Below are 20040 nucleotides of genomic sequence, written 5' to 3' on the forward strand. Positions count from 1 at the left end.
ATATATTCCTTTGACTTCTCCAGAGAAACGGAAATAATACTAAGTCACCTTGGAGGAGAGATTATAGAAAAAAATAGGAGATGGGGGGTGACTGGCAAATGAAGAACAAATTCTGCAAGGCATGCTCATGGGCTGGAGATTCAGAGAAGAGTTGATGTTGCTGTCTTGAGTCTGGAGGTAGAATTCCTTCTCGTGTGTGTGGAGGGAGGAAGGATGGCAAGGGATCTCAGGCTTTTCTCCTAAGGACTTCCAACTATTTGGATGAAGACTTCTCACATTATGGAGGGTATTCTGATTTACTTAAAGTGTACTGACTTAGATGCCCCCCGCCCAGTACCAGTCATTTTTTATTGGATGTTAATTCTGATTAGGATATGAAAGGATTCAAGGGTGCCAGGCAAAGGTCATGGTCAGGAATGCCAAATGTGGCTCCACATTGGGCCCTCTTCAGTTGTACTTGTGTAGCTGCTCATGTTTGAGTTCCTTGTAACAACGACAGTAGTTGAAAAGCACATAAGCTGCCAGCACCATAGAAATCCCAGCGATGCCGCCTTTCTTCACATTGACGTACTTGTTGTAGTACTGGTAGTAACCTCTTTGAAACGCTCCAGCAATGCCTCTAAGGGTGAAATCCCTCATCTTGTCCAGCTTGGCAGTTTTCCTAGTTTCACATCCATGAGCTGCTTCTCCTTCACTGGGTCAGATGACACCATCTTGGGATCCTGGGTGTCTGCTCTGCTGGGCCTGATTTAGATGTTAATCACATCTAAAAGTTAATTTTACAGGAACATCTAGACTGCTGTTTGACCAAACAACTGGGTAACATCGCTTTGCCAAGTTGACATATAAAATTAACCATTAGAGTGACCTTATATATACTATATTTATATATAATATAAAATGCATCCTATATGTACACGTGCACTATACGTACTCTATATATATATACACATACTATATATAATACATATTATTACATATACTGTGTATAGTATGTATATTATGTATACTTTGTGTATGTATATATATATAATATATATATTATATATGTATAGTGTTATGTGTGATGTTCCCTACTTTTTTCATCTCCTTTTGTGTGCAACTTTTGCTTAACTCCTCTCCTTTCCCCATCATCTCCCCTCCATTCTTTCCCTCCTATCCTGCTTCATCTCTTCCCCTGCTTTTCCAGTCACTCAAGTGATGACTCTGAGAACTCTGTTCTACAACTGCAAACTCAAAAGTATCAAATACTTACTGTGTTCTTCACTTGCGCCTCCTGTAATCACCTCAAAAAGTATCTGAACCTGAGTTTATTATCTCTTAAAATCTGTTCCTTTTAATTTTTTTTCTTTTCAATGAATTTAATTGGCCCAGGCCATTTTTAATGTCACCATCTTCTTTCCTATCTATTAACCATCATATTCCCATTCAGTGGCCACCATGAATAGAATCTGTTGACCACATATCTCATAATCCATCACTACCACTTGGCATTTCTTAACTGTTTCTCTGCCTATGGCCTCCATCCCCTCAAAACTGCTTTCTACTTTGCCATTGAAAAATTTATTTGATATGCAAACCCTATCTCATCATATATTTTCTACAAATCTCTCAAAAGGTCAGTGTCTTCACGGTGAAGTCAAATTTCTTAACCTGGTACTCAAAGTCCTTTATGATTTGAACCCTACCTAATTCCCTTGTCTCACTTATAGATATCTACATTCTCATTGCTAAAATATCAGGGCATTGAATAGTCATGATAAAGAATTGAACAATGGGTGAGCATTAAGTATTTTTTTTTTATTTATTTGAGAGAGAGAGAATGAGAGACAGAGAGCACGAGAGGGAAGAGGGTCCGAGGGAGAAGCAGACCCCCTGCTGAGCAGGGAGCCCGATGTGGGACTCGATCCTGGGACTCCAGGATCATGACCTGAGCCGAAGGCAGTCGCTTAACCAACTGAGCCACCCAGGCGCCCGAGCATTAAGTATTTTTATGAAAAGTTATGATAAGGCAGAATTAAATCATAATGCTGACCACAGTTTTTCCTAATTTTTTGTTGGTAACTTTTTAAAAATATTCTTTTTTCTTTTTATATTATTATTATTATTTTAAGTCAGCTCTACGCCCAACGTGGGGCTTGAACTTACCACCCCAACAGCAGGAGTCACATGCTCTACCCACTGAGGCAGCCAGTGCCCTTTGTTGGTAACTTCTTAATGTTGCCTGAATTGCTAGTCTCCAGTTAAAGTGTTTTGTCATTGGTAGTATTATTTAATAAGGGTTGTTGTAACATACTATAGAAAGTAGAATTGGCATTACCATAGATAAAAGAGAAATCTGTTATAATGATAAAGATTCTCACTTAATTGAAGTCAGATATATTTCAGAGTATTTAAGTACTCTTTCCCACAAATCATCTTTGTACTTCTATTTAACCTGTATTAAATTGCTTTGCTTAATTATAAATATCCTACAATACTAAATGAAATTCTTAAATAGCTTTAGAGATTGATAGAAACCATGAAAAATGAATGCATGCTAGATGTTATGCTTCATTTCCTAGGAACTTATTCTAAATTAAAACATTGTTTAAATTTCTGGGAAGCTACACACATTGCCTTAATGTATTGCTTAAACATATAATATATAGAGAGATTACTATTCATAACATTATTGATAACTAACATAAGCATCCCATAAATGTTTGCTTATAATGTTTATATATTTGTTATGTTATACTACAAATACTAAATTTAATATTTTTAAATAAGAAATCAATGTGTTGGTTGACAGTCTATAAATTATTTTGGGTTAAATGAAGAGGATTAATCTGAAAAACAAAATCTCAATAGCAAAGGCTGCTTTGCATTTTCAAAAAAGTTATCTCTGCTTTTTGTTGTTTTATTTTCAAATAATTCTATTAACTTACTTTTTGTATTTTCCATGTCTCATTGTTTAGGATCAGTCACCCATAGTTTATAATACTGATAACACACTTTATAAAACTGATTTATATATTTTCAAGTGCTTTCAGGTGTCCTTTCCAAATAAATTCTTATACTTTATCTGTGAGAATTATTAGCTATAATTTATAGAGAAACATATAGTTACAAAAACCCGACAATTATTGAGTGTTCTTTGTGTAGCAGGTATATAATATTTAATCTCCACAGCTGCCTTGTAATGAGGAAAGTGAGACCTAGTGATGGTCCTGACTTATCCAAATGCCAAACATTCTTTTTCTCTTAATTTTAAAACAGACAACAAATAGATTTACCTGACAATACTCATAAGTAAGCTAATGGACATGTAGGGTTTTTTTTTAAAGATTTATTTATTTATTTATTTGAGAGAGAGTGAGAGAGCACGCAAGCTCATTAGCCGGGGAGAGGGGGTTGGGTGCAGAAGGAGGGGGAAAGAATCCTCAAGCCGACTCCTCGCTGAGCGCAGCACCCATGCTGGGCTCAATCCCAGGACTCTGAGATCATGACCTGAGCCAAAATCAAGAGTCAGACGCCTAACCAACTGTGCCACCCAGGTGCCCCATGGATGTGTACTTTTTAAACGTAATGTTTAAAAAATTATTTAAAAGATGTATATGAAAGAGTAAAAGGTGATAAAGATTGTTATCCCTCAGTGAGGTGTTTCCCAGACCAGAAATGGACTTTCCAAAGACAGAAACATCCTATGTTTCTCTTCTAGAATCTTTTGTAATTGCGTTCTTTATCTAACCATCTATGTAGACCAGCAAGCAGGACAATAAATAAAGAACTGCACTGAGAAATTGAAGCATAGTTTGCTGCAACGATTGGGTATCCCAGTCCATGCACCAGCACTTCTGCCTAAAGCATTTTGCTCTGCTGCATCATTTCTGGCCCTTGTCACCACCTGCACTGTTCTTATTCTTGTAGGCCTTCTCCATATAGGACTTCCTAACAGACTTTTTTGTTCCCTAAAATTCGTGAAAGATTTTGTTTTATTCTGTATCATCATATATGTGCTTTAATATTCTACCTATGACTTGCATAACAGAAGGGGATGAAAAAGGATGAGCGCCTATTTTATTCTTTTCTTGTGGGTATGGCCTTGACCTGTGATTACTTTAATCCTTTCTCATTAAATGTGTTATTTGGTTTCAAATTTAATGTTAAAATGTACTAGTAAAATTTATTTATTTATTTATTTATTTATTTGTTTGTTTGTTTGTTTGTTTAATATGTATTATTTTTTTCAGAGGTACTGTGATTCAACAGAGGTCTGTGATTCAAAAGTCTTACACAATTCACAGTGCTCACCATAGCACACTAATCTTTAAAATGTAGAGTGATATAGGTACCTTTTTTGGCTACCTTTTTTCTATTCAAAAATGTTACATCGTACTCTGAGATAAAGCTTATTAACCCATATTTGAAAACATAATTTTGCAGCCAAACTCAATGTCCAATGCCACTACAGAAAGGGGAATTAAAATATGTGTATTTGTCTGTATGTGCATGTATATGTGTGATATATGAGAGAGAGGTTGATGGAAAAACAACATGAAGGGCCTTTCCCAGCCTCATCTGTCTGAAAGACATGTGGAAACTAGGAATTAAACAGTAAAGATTAGGTATTACTCATAGAAGGATGCTTTGAACCCTCCTTCCAATCCTTTTATATCTTCTGTACTTGCTCTTGGAAGGCTAGAAAAGGAAGATGATATGATAGATATAAATTATTTTAAAAATCAAACAAAAACAGGCCTCAGAGATTTACTTTCAACTTTATGTATTTATTGATATTCTCATAGTAACCGAACCACTCAAAAGAGACTAAATTTCTCTTTGAGCATTCTCAAAAAGGAGACAAAAATCACTTTCACTTACTCAAAGATTTGAACGTGGAGTCCTTTCCTTAAAGATCCTTCAAAAAACTGACCATTTTTTCACATTTAGTTACAACATGATATATTGAAATAAGAGATAAGCTGTGATTCAGGAGACCCTGGTTCCTACCAAAGCTTCTAGTGAACATGTGTTTCTGAGAACATTCCCTGCACTTCTCTACAAAGTAAGTGAAAATTGTTGGTTAAGATCCCTTAAACCTCTATAATTTTAAAGCATTGCTCCACTAAACTCTACTGAACTGCCAACTCATCATCTCCACTAGAAGATCTAAAAGACGTCCCAGTCCCAACCTCACTGTATCTAAAACAAATATCTAAAGACTGATCTACTCTCAGCCTTCCCAGCTCAGCACAGAGAAATTCCATTTTCTGGCTGCTCAACTTTAAGGCCATAAAGTCGTGCTTGCCTCCTCCTCTTCCTTGCATACCCCTCATCCAGTTCCATCAACAAGTCTTGTCATCTGCACCTTCGACATGTATCCAGGCTCTCTTCCTGTCTTTGTGTCACCACCACTGTGGCCGACTGAGCCACCATTGTCTTTACCTGGATTACTGTAGTCACCACCTAAATGGACTCCTGCTTCCACCCTGCTCAATACCCTCATCTCTCTCTCTCTTCTCAAGGCAGCTAGAATAATCCTTTTAAAATGTAATTCATGGGGCACCCAGGTAGCTCAGTCAGTTAAGCATCCGCCTTTGGCTCAGGTCATGATCTCAGGGTCCTGGGACCTGGGATCGAGCCCCATGTCCAGCCCTGCACTCAGCGGGGAGTCTACTTGTCCCTCTCCCTCTCTCTCTGCCCCTCCCCCCACTTGTGTGCGTGTTCTCTCTCTCTCTCAAATAAATAAATAAAATCTTTAAAAAAAAAAAAAACAACAACATGTAATTCACTTTGTGCTCTGCTCTCAACTCTTGGATGTTTTCGGTCTCACTTTGTTTCAAAGCCAAGATCTCCACAGGGACTTTGAACCTGACATTATATTTATCATGCCCCCACCCCTACCCCTGTCCCAAATCTCTCTGACCTTGCATTCTTCACTGAGGCTCATTTCTCTCCAGGCTTGAAGATACCTTCAGCTGGGATAGTTCTATCTACTACATGTCCACTTGGTTTGCTTCTGCATTTCCTTTAAATCTGTGCTACACAGTGGTCAAGAAAAACAGACTGCTCTGATTTCCTATGTAATAGGGCAACCTACACCCCTCTCCATACTCTCATCCCCTTTACCCTGCTTTAGTTTTTCTACTTAGCACTTATCACTGAGGACAAAGACTCCATCTTCTTTGTTCACTGCTTCATCCTCAGGACTCAGAACAAATTCAGTTGAATGAATGACTGATTGAATGGAAATATTTCCTACTGAAGCTGTTATATAACTCTTAAAAAAATTTATGCTTTTAGTGGTGGGATAAAGAAGTAATATCTACAGATCTGTCCTTTTTCTTTAGAACAGCTAATAGGCCAATTTGAACTAACACATTTCTTTGGTTGTAGAGAAAACATAAAATCATGGAATGTTTCTTGCATGCAGAAAAATAATAAGATTCTTACCATTCAGAATACACAGGTTGGGGCATCAGCTGGCTTTGTTGGTATCGCATGTGATTCTTGATTTCTGGGTCATGAGTTCAAGCTCCACATTGGGTGTAGAGATTACTTAAAAAAAAGTCTCGGGTGCCTGGGTGGCTCAGTTGGTTAAGCGACTGCCTTCGGCTCAGGTCATGATCCTGGAGTCCCAGGATCGAGTCCCACATCAGGCTCCCTGCTCAGCAGGGAGTCTGCTTCTCCCTCTGACCCTCTCCCCTCTCATGTGCTCTCTCTCTCTCTCTCATTCTCTCTCTCAAATAAATACATAAAATCTTTAAAAAAAAGTCTCTAAACAGAGCACACAGGTTAGTTTTATGTTGTTTTTTGACAATATAAGTGGGGGAAAAAGATATCAGAAGGCTGCTTAGCTGTCTGATAATTTTTATAATCATTTGTCAGGTTGACCTTTTTCCAAATGCACTGTTGTTATACAAACAAAACAATTATATGTATAAAATATAATGTGTTTAATTATCTTAACTTTTCTTTTTACCTGAAAGCAGAATTTACCATAAATGAACAGCAAAGAATTTCTAGACCAAGATCAGCTGGCCTAGTTTTATTTCCTCTTCAACTTAGTGTGTGGCCTTGGAGACGTTACATGCCCTTACCAAGCCGGGGCCCTTATCTTTAAAATAGGTGTAATAATAGATATAATAATGCTACTCTCTTACTTGCCTGACTGGTAGTTAAAGTTAATAAGATAATGGAACTTTAATAAGATAATAGAGCTTTGAAGTCCTTGGAAGGAAGGTGTTATTAATATGAGGAGCGGAGTCTTACATTTTTCTGATATTTATAATTATTTTGAAAAAAACCCACCGTATCCAGATATTTTGCCGCAGCTTCCCTGACAGATTCATGGAAGCATGTTTGCCCTCCGTTGACAACTGTTTCGAGGTACAGCTTTGGGTACTTCACATGTTGGCACAGTTAATCTCTAAGATCTACCAGCTTTACACATCTGTTCTGCAGTGTAACTATTAAAAGAAAACAAACTGTGGCCCAAGACATTTCTAGCACCTAATGTGGAAGATACACATTTGTCAAACTCCCATTTTCTATTAAATTAATTGGAAACTCTTTAGAAGTATCTGTCCCAGGTAAACTTGGCTTTTTTTTTTAAAGATTTTATTTTTACGTAATCTCTACACCCAGTGTGGGGGCCGAATTTACAACCCTGAGATCAAGAGTCTACTGACTGAGCCCGTCAGGCGCCCCTAAACTTGGTTTCTTAAGAAGTTATATTCCATCCTCTATATGATGTCTTTGAGCCAAGATGATGTCTCAAAAGCAGTTATCTCTAAAAATCTAAGAGGATTTCCCCTTCACTTGCCTTTTTTTTTTTTAATCATTTTGTTTTTTAGCCTGGAGCCTAGATTTGATTAATCGATTTCCCTGTTTTGTTTAAGGATTGTTTTTATTAATGCACTTTTCAAGCCGAGACACGGCATTATCGCCTTCTCGATCATTGTTCTAAGTGTTGAGATCTTAGCAGACCAGCTGCAGCAGCTGTGTTTCCCCTTGGATCTCAGAGCTCAAAACTTTCATCTCCTTTGCTGTCTCAGCTGCTGGTCGAAGGCTACGGCCTTCCCATAACTCAAACCAGTTTCAAAGCAACGTAAGTAACCTCTTTGGAATGCTTTTGGAAAAACCACAGAAAGGTTCTTTAAAAGTACACCACTTATATACTTTAAATGAATGTTTCCATTTTAAGGTAATAACAGCATAATGTCAGGAGTCAACACTTGGTATTTAACTACACTGTGAACATAGTGTGGGCTTGTCTAGATAGACCAATTAAAAACAAGAAAAGAAACACCAAAGTCAATTGGAATCCTTAAATTGATCTCATAGTTGTGGAATCTGAATCCAAGATTATGTTTTCTGAAATTCTGTTTATAAAGTAACATTTTCTGTAGTCTTAAAGACTCTTTCCTATCTAAAATACTGTGTGAAAAGATACAGTCAACATAAATGAAAACGGTATCGATTGCTTTAATAAGGAGAGATGTTTGTTATTCACGGGAAAACATTTCGGATTGGACTTTGGTTTACTTGGGAGTAAGGAGGATCACATTTGCATACATTTTAATAGCAGTTTGTTATATCAAAACATCAGTGCAATAAAATGTGATTGATGAGTTATAAGATTAAAAGTCATTTTAGTGAAATTTGACATTTACCTCCAAGTCTAAAGAAAAAGAAAAGCTTGTGGCTTTTATATTTGTCTTGCCTTCACAGAGGAAATTTTCACTCCAACCTCACTTATTCTGACTTTGTGGTGACTTAAGTAAAGAAGGACTCCTTGGTGCTGTTTGTTTGTAATTACAAAAGAGATTACAAATTAGATTTTACATTTATATCTTTCTTACCATCTCCCTAGTGTTTAGCGGCAGGAAGAAGCCTCATCCTAGGACATTGGCAGAGAAAAAAAAAGTCTTTGGGGCTTATTTAAGCGTCTAGTTGATGTTCTACAAAAATAAGCTAAATTCCAAGATTTCGGAGTCTCCAAGGGCCACCTTTACAAACCAGCAAAGAAGAGCGTGCTACCACAATCCAGGAAAAATAATTCACTTGCCTCAAGAATTCTGAACACGTTGTTTTTTTTTAGTGATTTACTGCATGGATTTTAAAGCTTTTCTTCATAATCACTTGTATTACCTTATCTGGAAAGGCAGCTTATTGCTTTCCTCCAGAGCCGACTGCCTGTGCTACTGGGGGATTAAAACATGTAGACATGCTATCACTTTCCCCTCTGGAGGCTCCCCAGACATTATGGGCATTATGCTTCGCTTCTGCTGACCTATTCTTGAACTTGTGCCATTCAAAGCCAGCATTTCTTTGTGTAGTATTTGGAGTGGCCTTTACAAAAAATCTACATGTTTCACAAAAGTTACTTTCTATCCTTTAGTCAATACTTTCCCAATAAGTTTTTCTTTTTAGGAAATATATACGTATCTCTCTCTATGTATAAACCTATAAGATTGATATCTAATTTATCTATAATTCTTTTCTTGAGGAAATATATTTATCTGTATAAATATATATAAAATATAAAAATATCTCTATATGTATGGGCACAAGCATACAGGTGCTCATGCACATCACACATGCTAAAGCATGTGCACATCAAGGACAATGGAAATATAATATTAAGGTATGAATGTGAACCCCATATATAACTTTTTTATTTTATAGAACCCATGTTAAAAGGAAAAAAGAAAAAAGTAAAATGAATTCTTTTTAAAGATTTTATTTATTTGAGAGAGAGAGAGAGACAGAACATAAGCAGGGGAAGGGACAGAGGCAGAGGGAGAAGCAGACCCTCCCACTGAGCAGGGAGCCTGATGCGGGGCTCGATTCCTGGACTCTGGGATCATGACCTGAGCCGAAGGCAGACGCTTAGCTGACTGAGCCACCCAGGTGCCCCAAACTAATCTTAATAATATATTTAACTTAGAGTATCCGAAGTCGTAGCATTTTAAGGTTTAATCAATATAAAAATTATTGAGATCTACATCATTTTTTCATACTAAGTGTTCAAAATCTATGAATTTTACACTTCTGGAACATCTTAATTCGTAATAGTCCCAAATTTAGGGAGTGCCTTATTGGACAGTGCAAGTAGACATCACATATATACTAAATACTACTTTGAAATAAATCCTTAGGTAGACTCTTAGATTTTAGCAGTTTCAAATTTTGACCATTTTTGTCCTTCGACCTCTTCAAGTATAACATAATTAAGAAAGTGGTATTTTTTTTTTAAAACAAAATTGCTTTAGCTGTAGACATATCATTTAAAATAGCTTTGACACATTAAGACACTACGCATGCTTATTTGGTGGTGCACTTAACTCTATACCCTCCATTTTCCAGAGACTGGTTTGGAGGAATTTCATGGCATTACCTGTACCCAAGTGGAAGTTGCAGTTCATTAATTATTAAACCATGAGGCCATCCTAACTTCCATATTACTTACTGAATGTATGCTCTCTCTATTCGATTGAAAATAGATGGAAAAACTTGCATTTAAAATATTTTAGATGTTAGGACCTGACTTTAAGCTTGTATATTTATACTGAGAATTCTGGTGCAAGAAGGGAGGATTTTCAGGGGAGACAGAAGTGCAGAGGGAGAGATCCTGCCCAAGCACAAGGTTTCCCTGAACCCTCTAAATGATTTGCCCTTTGCTCATAAACCTTCCATCACGGTCAACATAGAGCCTAATATTGATTTATCAGTGAACTATCTTGTCATCTCTGGGCTTGGATCCTTTGACCTTTTATTTGTTCCTGTAAAATTATGGTGTATCACAAACTTCTTTTCTAATAGATCCTTTTAAACTTTGAAAGGCCAAGAGACTCAGTGTGAGTATATTAAACAGTTGGATAATCCAGAAAAGGAGGTGAAAAAAAAAATAATTGCAGACAGCTAAAGGTCAGAAAAATCCTTATTGAATCCAAAAACACAAACAAGTTCTTTTTGGAAGAAAGGACTGAGAAAGAGAAGGCTTGAGTTTAGTTTGATCCTTGCTAAATTCACTTTGACTTTCTTTGTAAAACATATCAAAAATGCATTTCCTTCAGCAGAGCTGACTGGGGGACAAAGTGGATTTTAAAATGTGAGTCCATGTAAGCAATGTAAAGGGAACACAAATAGCAATTTAAACAGTATAACACACTAAATGGAATAATTACAAATTACTTTTTCTCTAAAACATGGGTATTTACATAAAGTGATGTCATTGGAGCTCATACAGTCCTCTTAATGCTATTTGTCAGAGGCACATGTAGGTAAGCTGTATATACTCTGATTTACAGATGAGCTAAAGATAGGTTTAGTAGATGAAATCTTAATGAAATAAATGTGGACTCAGGATTTAAAGTTTCATTCAATTCATTTCGTATCCTTTCATTCAATTTATTGAGAGTGTGATTTATTATACTGGCCTCCCACCTGATATTTCCTCTGCTACATACATATTTCATTCCTTGCAAAAAAATTCTTTCTAAACTGTAGTTTCTGGAATTACTTTTTGTTAGAATCTATCTATAAAAAAGAATGAAAGTTAGCTTTGCATTTCATATCATATAAATTATTTCTAGCTCATGACATAGCTTTTATTAAAACTTCTGGAAAAATATATTATTATTGGAAGATTCTTTCTCTGAGACATGTTTACCTAGTCCCTGTTTGTCGGTGTTTTCTGTGCAAGTATAACTGATTAAGGGAACATCAGAGAGCTCCTGGAGAGTTCAATTATATAAAACAAGAATTTTGTGTAAAGTATATTAAAAAAAAAGTTGCACTCCTCCTTAACAAACTTTTGCTAAGATATAAAGCCCTGCTGGAAATGGAACTATGAACTGAAATTTGGCTTCATGGAAGGTGAATCTCTCTCCCTACTCAGTGAATGAATGAAGCACTGATGTTTGGTTCTGAAAATCAGATTATTATTTTTCTAATTAAGTTATTAAATAGTTAAGATTTCAGTGAAGTTCAAAAAAAAAGAGAGATTCAAATAGTTCAACATACAGGAACTTTACAAATGATCTATAGTAAAAGTCTCCCTGCTCCCAAGTTCTTCTCCACAGGAAACCTCCAAAGTTTAGGTTTTAGGGGATCCTTCCAGAGATAATTTTAAAAATATGAAAGTAAAAACATGCTTATCACACAAATAGTAACATGTTACACAGATTGATATCAGGATATAAGGAACTTGCTCATTTTTTTGTTACAGATGTCCTATAGGTGTCGGAATAGGGTCTACTTTATCCACTTCCATCTTAATATACATTTTATGGTTTCCAGTCTCTTTACTGTGGCAAACAGTGCTACAGTGAATAATCCTATAGAAATGTCATTTTGCAAGTGTGAAAAATTATCAGTAGGATCAATTCCTAGATTTAAATCACTATGTCAAAAAGTATATGCATCTATAATCTTGTTAGATAGTGCCAAGTTTTTTTTTTACCACCAGTTATAGAAATTATTGTCACCCACTAAGCCAAGATAGTTTCTGTTTTTCCAAAACCTTCACTAATAACATAAAATCATTTTTTGTTTTGTTGAATTTTTGTCTATCTGATATATTGGTATTTGCAATCCCCTTGTTATGGGTGATGTGCAATATTACTTCATGTGTTTAAAAGCCATTTATGTGTGTATGTGAGAGAGCAATTTGGTCATATACTTTTCATGTTTCTCTTTTTAGTCTTTTTCTTATTGATTTGTCTAAGTTCTTTATATATTAGGGAAATAGGCTATTGTCTGTAGTGTGTCATAGGAATTGTAAGTATCTTCACAGTTTACCATTTGTCTTTTCATTTTGTTTATGGTGGTTTTGCAGGACAGTAAATTGGGGTTTAAGTAATTGATTTTATTGATTTTTTTCTTCTTTTATGACTCGGGCTTTTGTGACATTGTTAGAAAGGCTTTCCCTACTCCTAGGGTATAAATTAGTTCTCCCATCATTACTTTCACTCCATTTATGGTCAAAATTAGGTAATTGGGCTGAGGCAATTGTCAGCAGTGCTGAGTGTCGAACTGCTTTATACCGGGTTAATTATGGCCAGCACAGTGCAGAGACCATCTTTAACTTGTTCTGGTTGAGGAAAGGAGGGGTTCCTTTATGTTTCCCATGGGACCCAGCCCCAACACTTGACTGAGACACCTTTAAGCCCCAAGAGTACAGCAATAAGAAGCTGTCTAATTTCAAGTTCTGCTGGGGGAGTTAAGGGAATGCCTGGTTTCTCTTATGCTTTATCTATGGTTTGTGTATTATGCTCTGATGATCGAGAGTTATAGTTTAGTTTTTCCTGTGACTTAAGTTTATCCAGGACCCTTACGCCTCATTATTTTACATAATCTGAGTTGACTGTGTGTTATTAGTCTCTATTATTTTATTAATACATAACATTTCCTCATTTGCATTATAATGAACTGCAGTATATATTTTATTCGCTTTTCATAATTACTAGAATTAAAAGTCTCATGCGTTTTTTAAACTTTTTTTTATTTCTCATTCTTCTATTTACATCAATATAGATATAAATTGGCTTTCTACATTAACTTGTCATTTAATATTCATTTCAACTGAGTGTTTTAATCATATTACTATGGAGGGATTAAGGTTTGACAGTAGAGTGACTCAATTACCAGATATGCAATTTTGTGCAATTATTACCTAAATGACCTCGTGCAAATGTGGCCTCATGTGTTGGTTTCCTCATCTTTAAAATGTGGATAACAATAGTACTCGTCTCAGAGGATTTTTGTGAGGATGAATGAATGAAGACTTATGACGCACTTAAACTAATTTATGGCATACATTAAGGCTTCAGTAAATGTTAGTGATCATTTTTTTATATCATTATGTTCCAATTATGAAATCCAGATTCAGATCATCTGATAGAGGGTGAATATGCCTGGCAGTCTGGTTATAATCTATACACTATCTGTTCCATATGAAGGTACAATTTTAGTCATTTTCAGATACCACCAGATCACAGTAACTTTTTTTTTTTTTTAACTCTGAGACTATCTATTTCCTTTGGATGATCAAGACAGCTGAACATCTAATCCATTCATTTTGGCCCTCATTGTGATTGAAACAGCTGAATCAATCATGCAATGATTTGCTTTGATCATTAAGACAGCCAAAATGAAAGCATCGGCCATGCTGCCTAAGGTCCATTTATTTTGGAAATTACTTTTGACAGGTAAGACATAGTCCCATATTGCCTTCTTGACATTTCATTGATATCTTGTGTGGCTTCTGGTAGCGTATTCATCATTTAGCTAATACACTTTTTGTTATCATTTGTTCTCTGTTATCTTAATAAATGTAAACAGATGATTCATGGGGGTGACTCACTCAGAGCCATTTTGCTCCAGATGGCTTGAAAGGCAGTGCAGGTGGCATTTTGTCCTTTTGTCGCTGATGGGTGTGATCTAAGGGATGGGCACAGTTCAAAGGAGAGCAAACTGAAGTGGTTCAAGAGAAGAAACAGTTTTCATACGCTTATATTGTGACAAGTCCAAGATTTTCAGTCTAGAAAGATTTGTTTGAAGTGGGTATGATTAAAGGTGATAAAATCATGCTGTTTCTAGGATGAACATGAGCTTGAGCCTAATGAAGGAACTTTCATAAATTTTTTAAAGAATTAGTTTCAGAAAGTAATTGTTTATTTAATAAATATTGTTTATCTTTTTCTATCCTCATAAATGTTTACTGCGATAGTCCATTAACGTTACTGACCAGTGTTACTGGAAAAAAAATATCCAGTGCAAACTTAAACACGCATTCCTGGACAAGAAGGCCACTGATTTTATACACATACACACAGAAAAGATCAAGGGCTCAAAAATGCTAGCAATCAGATTTTTGTTTTGAATGTTGGACAACTGTAAGAATGAAATGCAATGAATCTTAGCTTTTAACTCTTTAATATCTTCTGAAGAATTCCACATCTGAGATAGATCGATAAGCCTGGGGTGTGATTCTTAGCTAAGAACAGATTTTAGAAAAAAGGTAAGCCCGCAAAGAAAATGTCTCAGGATCTCTGGAGAAATGATTTTTGTTTGTTTGTTTGTCATGCAAGGTCATGGTTTGAAACAGTTGAAGAGCATGGCACTAGCCCATAGTAAGCCACCTTTAGTATTTAGATTTAGCTAAGGGAGTACTAGAAATGTCTATGTTGGGGAGTGTGGGATAAGAAATCAGGTTGAGAACCCTTTGGCTATTTCTCTTTGAGCAATGACTGATGTCTCAGTGGGAGAATTAAAAACAGTGATCGGCTTTGCAAGTAGTCAAATCACATAACAACCTAGAGAGAGAGCCAGACAAGACTGTTGGTTGTGTATTGATCCTTAAGTACACATAGCTTGTGATCACCGTCAACACGACCTTTAATTATGATGAACACTTTTTTGTAGTTTCTTTCATAATGGCCATTTATGGAATCAATGAAAAGGGGGCATAAAAAGGTTAACTTGTACTTTCTTATCAATCTGAATTAAACTTTTAAAAATTGGAACTAAAGGTGTTAGCATATTAGTTGAATTTATGATCACAGTAGATGTCCTTATATACAAAAATGTGTTTGGCACTATTAAGAATCTTGAAGTCACTTAGAATTTTAATATAGTTTTTATTTTTTTTTAGGATTTATTCATTTATTTGAGAGAGAGAGAGAGCACTGGAGAGTGTGGGGGGGCGGAGGAGGGGCAAGGGAGAGCAAGAGAGAGTCCCAAGCAGACCAGTGCTGAGAGCAGGGCGCACGCCATGGGGCTTGATCCCACAATCCTGAGATCACAACCTGAACCAAAACCAAGAGTCAGACACCCAACTGACTGCGCCACCCAGGTGCCCCAGAATTTTAGTATAGTTTTTAAAGATAAAAATCAAATGCTGAAAATGTTGAGATGTATTTGCAAAATTGGGAATTTAATTAGGTAACATTGGTTAATAAGTTAAAGAGATTTACCTTATTCATAATCAGGAGTTATCTCATTATGCATAGCATGGTACTTATTTTTTCATTCAGTTCCCTGGTATTTGATGTTGCTCTTCATTGACATGCATGAGTGTGTGTGTGTGTGTGTGTGTGTGTGTGTGTGTGCGCGCGTGTGCATGTGTTGCTTTGTAGTGGTCCTGCACATCTTTCGTTAATTTTATTTTTGTATATTTTATATTTTTGTGGGTATAGTGAATTATTGTCTTCGTATTCTTGACTTGTGATGTATAGAAAAGAAGACATTTTCATTCTTTAGTTTGAACACTTCCTTATATATTCTTATAGATTGTCAGCTGATTCTTTTAGGTTGCCACTTAAGTGCTCATATCATCAAAAACTGATAGTTTTGCCATTCTTTCCCCAATATCTATATATGCTGTATTCTTTCCTATCAAATTGCATTGGAAAGCACATTCAGAAGAACATAAAATAATTGTGATAACATTTTTTTCTTTCTGAATTTAATACTTCCTCACTGTTAAGGGTGGTGTTTCTTATTGCTGTAATAGGAAATAGCCATTTTAAATCTTTCTTTTTGTTTTTTTTCTTTCATTTTAAATCATGTTAAGTGACTTTGTTTTAACTTCTTTCAGCAATGTTATATTAACCAGAATACCTATTCAACAAAAATCCCTTTGGTTTGGCAGTGTCATAGAAGGGACTTTTTAGGCAGATTCCCCATTATTTAGAAATTTTTATTGATATATTTTTCTGTTAATTCAGTAAAACTACCAATAATTTTTCCTTACTGAACTTCAGGGTTTGGCGTTGGATATAGCAAACATTATATGCAATATATAGGACATCATTATGACTTAATGTTTTTTAATTGTGAAGAACTTAGATAAGCCCACATTTGTTTTAATTGTTCTATGTCGCTTAACATCTGCATCAATTCATTTGTGAATTATAATTCCTTTACAATATTTACTGTATATTGTTTTTATTTTTCATCTTTTCCCATTATAACAATAATATGTTTAAGTTATATTCTTTAATAAATTGACAGAAAGTTATAGAGAGGCCATAGTGACTTCTCTTGGTGTTGTTGCTCTGTGGATTACACCAGATGCTTATGCTCTTCCCTCTTCTTTTGGTATAAAAAACAATATTACAAATTAGTAGATTTGAGTACTATAATTTAAAATAGTTACTTTAAGATGCTCTGCCTCAGGGTGCCTGGCTGGCTTAGTTGGTTAAGCAAGCGTCTGTCTTTGACTCAGGTCCTGATCCTGGATTCCTGGGACTGAGCCCTGAGCAAGGCTCCCTGCTCAGCAGGGGGTCCGCATCTCCTTCTTCCTCTGCTCCTCCCTCTGCTTGTGCTCTCTCTCACTCACTCACTCTCTCAAATAAATAAATAAAATCTTAAAAATAATAATCCTTACATCAAAAAGAGACTTTGTTTACAACTCAATTTTATGGTAGAAAGGAAAAAATTTTGGACAAGTATGATCCTTCATGCAGGCCAGTTCCCCCTCTAGTACCATTTAACTTACAATTTCAATAAGTAAACAGTTATTTTACTGTGTTTTCTTGGCTTAGCCTCAGCAGTAAGTTGTTAGGATTATTTATTATAGTCAGTCATAGTCTGTGTTAGAATTTTCAGTTGACACTATTAAATATGAGTATTTTCCATACTTTTTAAAGGAATTCTTAAATGGTAAATTTTATAGTGAAATTTGGAGAAAGCCCTGAAAGAGAACCAAACTCTTTTTACAAGTGAAACAGGGAAATAGAAGCATTTCTAGGTGATGGTTTACACAAATCAGTCACAAAATACATCTCACTGATATTTAACTGAGTAAATGGGATCAATTGGTTTAGGCATCATTGTTCATTCAATATGTATTTTATCTTTTGATCCTACCAGATTTTCACAACACTAATTTCTCTCCAATAACTTTGGCCTAACCCAATTGGAATGATTTAGTTCCACTACATAAACAGGTGAAGTAATTTAAAAATTTCAAGTGCTTAAAAAAGGTATTAAGACACAGTATGGAAAAATGTCATCCCTAAGATTGTAATTAATTAGACTCTTGCTTTTCTAAGACAGGAATAATTTTAGTTTAAAACCTGAATATATAACTATGGCTTTAAAAATGTTTAATTTGGCTGTCTTACTACATTGAGATGTAGACGATTAATACAGCAGTGAGAAATACAATGAAATGTGCATTTCCCAGTCGATTAAATGCGGGAATTTATAATTTGTTAAGTTGATACAATTTCTTAGACATATTGTCTGCATAAAACGAGGAGTGTATCATTTCCCGGGAGAATTTTTACCTAGAAATTACTGTTTTATAATGCAGTCTCAAGCGGTTGTTGTAGGAAATTTAGCAGACAGTATTGTAATGTGAAGAATATAGGCTACTGTGTCACAGCAGTTTCTTAGTTTTGGGTTTGTTTTTTTTTTTTTTCTCCATTTGGAAGCATTCATAATGTTGCTTATAAACCCATGGTACTGAATCACTGTCTCTTAAAAATGTCATGTTCAGGTGTTTTGTCTGCCAAGTTATAAATCTCATCTCTGAGTGCTTTTCTGTGTCTTTACTACCAAAGTGCTCATCTTAGTGTTTTCTTGGGGTAATTTACTTTTCTATTGATTGTCCTTTGTTTCATCTAGAAAAGCAAAATAAGACAACATTGGGGAATATTATTAAATACATAATTTTTGATGACCTTACTCACGGAGAAAACACTATTTCAGTTCCTTGAAATGTGGGACTTGAGGGGATGATTGTAGTGGAGGCTTCTGTTCTATAAGTAATGAAAAAGGTGGATGACAAAAACATCTGTTTAATACAGAATAGGCTTTGATTCATCTTTTGGCTTCACTCTGCTACAATAGTCTCACAACTGATGAATCCTGCTAGTAAAACAAGTTGAATGTATTGTTTTTAAAGCATTAGTTTGGGAGGTGGGCCTGGCTGGTTCAGTCAGTAGAGCATGTGACTCTTGATCTCAGGGTTGTGTGTTTGAGCCCCACATCGGGTGTAGAGATTACTTAAAAAAATAAAATCTAAAGCTTTAGTTGGGGACAAAAGCTTTACTCTAACATTTTTAATGCTGTGTTATTATATACAAAAACACAGTTTGGGGAAAATACTTATTTCCATAATTAATATAAGAGAAGAAAATGTATTCTGTACTAACAATTCATTATCAAGCGATTATAATATTCTTATACAGCTCTTTAAAATATTTTCAGGGCATGTTTTTAAAAATCAAGCCCGACAGTGACTTCAGTGAATTTAGCTACCTCAGTGGAAAACCAGGCCAATCCCTTAGATCAGCTCAGTTTGACAGTTCAGGGATAGTCTTTCAAGGCCAGATAAAGAAGAATGTGAATATATTTAATAATTTGTGACTTTTAATAGTTGGGTTGTATTTTTCAAGGAAATTATCTTCTCTCCATGTTAATAATAATTGCGATCATTAAATAGCTTAAGCTCCTTGATGATGAAATTAATACAAATTGGAGGTTATGATATGATTGTGGAGGTACTGGAGATAAATTTCAAATAATAAAATACAAAAAACCTCGCTTTATTGTTGTTTTGTTTTCTACATTCATTTGCCTTCTCAAACTGTTTCATCTTCTGCTTCCTCTCCCTCAGTCCATCCAGTTATTCATTCCTTCTGCCCCCTCAAACTCTCATTTTCTGCTAACTTCCTTCTGTAAATATACCTAAGCTTTCCCCATCCAAAACCACTACCTCAACGACAAAATACATCCCTAGATCCTATAATCCACTCTCTCCCTCTCCCTTTCCCTCTCTGCCCTCTCTTTCCTCTTTCACTAGGAAGATTCATTTTTTTGAATGTTTGGTGTACCCTAATTATTTCTAGTTATTAACCTTCCATTCTCAGTGACAACTGTTGTAATGTGGTTTCAGTCACCATCACTCCACTGCAACTTCTTAATGAGATCACTAATGTCCTTCTATTCATAGTATATAAGCAACCATGTTCCAGTCATCTTTCTGGACCTCTCTACTCTATTTTGCACTTTCATAATATTATTTTCTTAGGTCCT

The 20040-nt window shown here is 35.5% G+C and overlaps 1 protein-coding gene and 1 pseudogene across 1 annotated transcript in view; one reads left to right on the forward strand and one right to left on the reverse strand.

The window, feature by feature from the left end:
* ROBO1 (roundabout guidance receptor 1) overlaps positions 1 to 20040 on the forward strand; it is a 1115645-nt gene that overhangs the window by 883836 nt on the left and 211769 nt on the right.
* LOC113917417 lies at positions 448 to 713 on the reverse strand (annotated as a pseudogene).

The sequence above is a fragment of the Zalophus californianus genome, chromosome 1 (genome assembly GCF_009762305.2).
Source record: "Zalophus californianus isolate mZalCal1 chromosome 1, mZalCal1.pri.v2, whole genome shotgun sequence".
Classification (NCBI taxonomy): domain Eukaryota; kingdom Metazoa; phylum Chordata; class Mammalia; order Carnivora; family Otariidae; genus Zalophus; species Zalophus californianus.